Source organism: Desmodus rotundus, chromosome 8 (assembly GCF_022682495.2).
Source record: "Desmodus rotundus isolate HL8 chromosome 8, HLdesRot8A.1, whole genome shotgun sequence".
NCBI lineage: Eukaryota > Metazoa > Chordata > Mammalia > Chiroptera > Phyllostomidae > Desmodus > Desmodus rotundus.
The window spans coordinates 111,068,570-111,073,168 of record NC_071394.1 but is presented as its reverse complement, the minus strand read 5'-3'; the positions used below and the strand labels follow the sequence as shown (position 1 = coordinate 111,073,168).

Below are 4,599 nucleotides of genomic sequence, written 5' to 3'. Positions count from 1 at the left end.
ATTTTTTTCATAGCACAATGAATTCTAATGTTCACCTTTTGGGGAAGGGGAGGTCACACAACTCACTTTTGGAGATACATCAAAAGTTGTCTGTACCAACAGAAAGGTTTGGTTCAATTTCTTCCTGGCTGAGGACATGGAAAGACAGTTAGCATTGGTGGGCCAAACCGCTCTGGGCTGAGGTAAGGCAGAAGTGGACAAGGTGGTCATCTGGAAAAGATGGGCCGAGCATGGGTGTGGGCTCAGGTTTTTGTCGACAGAGGGAGCTGGTCCTGGCTGTCTGCTGGGGTCCTGGAGGGAAGCCTGAGTGCTCAGGCAGGGTAGATTTTGCTCTGTTGCCTTTCATCTGTCCAGTCCACCAGCTCACTGCTCTGGAAACACAGCTGGCTCTCTCTCTGGGCCCTTCCCACAAGGCCCTGAAACAAAGGACATTCCCACAACTTCATGGACCAGCCAGCCCAGACCATTTCTGGGAGCCTCATTTTCCCACCAGTTCTTCTGTGCCAACCCTTCAGGGTGTCTGCCGATGTGGACACTGCAGTCTCCCTGGATGGTGGCATGGGGCAGGCTCAGCCTAGTTGGTGTGTCCTATCATGGTCCTCAGATGCAGACCACATTGGGGCCCTCCCAGACCATGACCACCACCAATCCAGGACTCAAGTAGCTGATGAGGGCTGAGTAGATCTTCCTCCGCAGGTCCTGATGATGCTCAGCCAGGACGCTCTCTGGTGCCTGTAGCATCTCGATCTCCCACAGCTTGAAGGCCCTCTTCTCAAAGCTCTGGATCACATCTCCCAGGAACTACTGCCTCAGCTGATCCAGCTTCACCTCGATCGCAGCTCCAGGCCCGGGAATGCCCTCAGGAGCGGGCAAGCTCGAGATGGTTGGGCCAGGACACCCGCTTCACAGCAGCTCTCTGGCTTCTTTCAAAACTTTTCTTTTTCCTTTCTCTCTTTTTCTTTTTGTTCTTTTTTCCTTTCTTATTTATTTGTTTATTTATTTATTTATTTCCTATAGTTTGAAAATAATATGCCTTGGTATATTTTTTAAAACTATACTTTGATTTATTCTGCTTGGTGTTTTCTAATTCTTAATCTGAGGTTTGGTGTCTGTCAGTAATTTTGAAAAATTCTCAGTCACTATTACTTCAAGCATTTCTTCTGTTCCTTTCCTTTTTTTCTGTCCGGCATTTCTATTATAGGTGTCTTACAACTTCTGTAATTGCCCCACAGTTCTTGAGTATATCCTCCTTTTTCTCTGTCTGTTTTCTCTTTGCTTTTGAAAGTTTTCACTGACATATTTATATCTGATTCTTTCTTCAGTATATACAGTCTACTGAGGAGCCATCAAAGGCATTTTTCATTTTTGTTATTTCTTTTATTTCTAGCATTTAGTTTTGATTCTTTCTCAGTTTCAATCTCTCTGCAATCAACCATCTGTTCTTGCACGTTGTTTATTTTTTCCTTTAGATCTCTTAATGTATTGATTATAGTTATTTAAAATTCATGGTCTTATGATTTCAAAATATCTGTCAGTTATGAGTCTGGTTCTGATACTTACTCTGTGTCTTGACTATGAGTTTTTGTGTGTGTGTCTGTGTGTGTTTATTGTGGCTTGTATTGTATACTGAAAGTTGGACATGGTATATTGGGTAAGAAAACGAGGTGAACAGACCTTTAGTGTCAGGTTTTACATTTATCTAGCTAGGAATTGGGCTGTATTTAGTGTTTGCTGTATCTGTGGGTGTCAGAGGTTAAAATTTCCTCTAGTGTCTTTGGTTTTATGTTCAATGTTGCCTTTGGGTTTCCGTAGAGACCCTTTCTTAGTAGAACCTGAGCTTTGCTGTTCTTTCAGATGTAGTTCCTTCTTATTATACGAGATTTCTGTTGATGTGGCAGTCGATATAAAGGGGAAGTGTTCTAGGAGCCTGTTATTATGTCTCAGTCTTTGGTGGGCCTGTGACCCCAGCCTGTGATCTTTACAAGCACTTTTTAGCTGTTTCCCCACCCCCACACTCCTTAGCTGACACAGGAAGGTCAGAGGGCATCAGAGTTGTGCATTTCCCTCTACCATCTGAGAAGGTAGAGAGAAATAGCGTTGGGCATTTCTGTTGCCACAGGTCAATTAGGTTCCTGTAAAACGGTTTCCTTTCAAGGGAGGTCTTTGTTAAGGAGAATACAATGCCCTGGGCTTATTTCAGAAAGGTTACTTTTGTTATCCCTTTGCCAGAAGCAGCGGAGATTTGTCTCTGATCTTCACTGTGCGAAGCTGGTGAAATTCATGAGCGTAAAACTCTCAGGAGCTAGGGGAGCCTCCTAATGCTGGGCCTCCAGTAGTTTTTTACCTCTTAAGCTAGTCCACGCTCAGTCTCCCGCAGCTGGTCAGGTGCCATTTACGTCTTCCTACCAGTTCCTGGCCGCAGAGGTTTCTGCTCCCTGTAAGCTGTGAAACTCCAAGTCTATCTTTCTGTCTCTCAGTTTTGGGGCCGGTGGTTTGTCCTGGGACCTCAAGTCCCTGATGGATCTAAGAAAAATTGATTTTAAGTTTGTTCAGCTGTTTTGTTGTCAGGACAAGGGTGATGACTTCCAAACTGTACATGTTAGAGCCAAACGACTGTATCAGTGAATTCTCCTAAACTTAAAAGATTGGACTCCGGTGGTATAAAAATTATTGAAATCATGACAAAGCAATGATTTCGACACAATTTATAAATCTATTGTAAAACCCTCATGTAAATAAAGTTAACACAAAACCTGAAAATTGTAGCTCCATCTCTCTTATGTACAAATGGAAAGGCAAATGTCCTAAATAACGTGATCAGACAGATTTTTTATAACTACTTTTTCCTTAAATAATATTTTCGGAGACACAGCTTAGCTTTCCTAATAGTTTTGTTACCACAAATGAGAAGCTTTCATTTTCAATTCTCTGAATTATTTATTGAGAAGAGTGCTGGGCACAAAACGGATATGCTATATATGTTTTCAATGAATGGGTGATTATCATACACAAAGTTCTATAAGGAGAATTGTGAGAAGCACATGAAGAATAGGGCAAAGCCACTGCTCTTCAGGAGCTAACAGTCTCTTGGGGAGTCAGCCCCAAACATAAGACTAACCCAAATTGGAGTGTGATCATTGCTACTATGAAGGAAACAATTTCTATCTGCGCATGTGGGAAAGAGAGATTAATTCTCTCAGGCAGTGTTTATTTAGGTCATGGTTTAAGAAATAGAGGGAAATGAAGCTTTCTGACTAAACTTAATTTCACAATTACCAAGAATCATAGAATTAGATTTGCACAGTAGTCTATCAGAGGCTTAGTTACTGCCAATTAGATCATAGAATTATTTCAGAATGCTTGTTCTAGATTTCAAAAATTTGATTTTGGAACCTAAATTTTCCCAGACGTTATCACTCTAAAAGTACTACTGTGTCACTTTTGTGGCAAATAAATAATATCCTTGGTGTCTTGACTCCATGTGCATGCCTTAAAAACGTCAGCCTCTCAAAGTCTCATCTAAATGTTTCTGGAGATCCCCGGGAAGGTTTCGGCATCTTTTCTGGATCTTCTGCCCTGCCCCTCTGCCTCGATGCGGTCCACAGTCGTAGAAGCCTCGCCTTGTCACTGCTGCTAGTGCCTCCTTAACCTTCAACGGCTAGTGCCTCCTACTTCTTTCTTGCAGCAAAATTGTTTTATTTATGTAAGAGGTAAAAGGTCTTAGTTCCCCACATTGTGTGGTCATTTGTGAAATTGTATGGCTGTGTTTTCATGAGCCACAGTGAATCAATCTCTCTCTTCTCTCTCTCTCTCTCTCTCTCACACACACACAGACACACACACACTTCTTTCTTCCCTCTTTTTTTTTGTTTTTACAGAAATCTATGTGGTTTGGAAAGGGGACCATCTTCAAAGACGCAATATGTTCTCTTTTCCCATTGCTCATGAATTTTCCTCATTAGCTTTTCAGGCAATAACAATTTCTCTCCTCTCCCAAACCAGGCAGAAAATTTTCCTCCAAATCCTGGAAACTCAGCTCATCACTTCCTGAGATGTCTCTGATTACTTCTAACTCACAGTGTAGTGTACAAATCACCCTTCAGAGACTCAGGGAGACAGTAAAAGTCACGTCTCTTTATTTGTTTTATATATCAACTTATTTTTATTTTAGATCCTTTCTGCTCGATCATTCTGTGGGGCTTCAGGTCATGTTTGGGACATGGGAGTCTATCTCAAGGCCTCCCAGAATCCCATTGTCCAGACATACCTTCCTTCTCTGGAGAGTTACTCCTTCCTTAGCTGATGCCAAGAGGATGCGCACCGCCTCTTCTTGCATGACCTTCAGATATTTTTCACCTTTCTTTCCACCTCAACCTTAGAAGGAAACTACAAGAAGTCCGGAGGAATCTTCTTGTAGTTAGGGAAGGGTGTCTCTCTCTTGCAACTATTTTTTTCATGCTACTCTGCTTCTTCCTGCATGCTGTTTTGCTTCCTTCCTTTCACCTCTCCAAAAAGAATGTGATTTTATAAAGGGTTGGGAAACAAAGAGGCGAGACATCTTCAGGTTTCAGTCCCTAGCATTCATCCCCTGAGGCAATG

The 4,599-nt window shown here is 42.2% G+C and overlaps 1 pseudogene; it reads right to left on the bottom strand.

The window, feature by feature from the left end:
• Nucleotides 1-311: 311 nt before the first annotated feature.
• On the bottom strand, nucleotides 312-4,336 carry LOC112309699 (nucleoside diphosphate kinase, mitochondrial pseudogene; annotated as a pseudogene).
• Nucleotides 4,337-4,599: the final 263 nt, after the last annotated feature.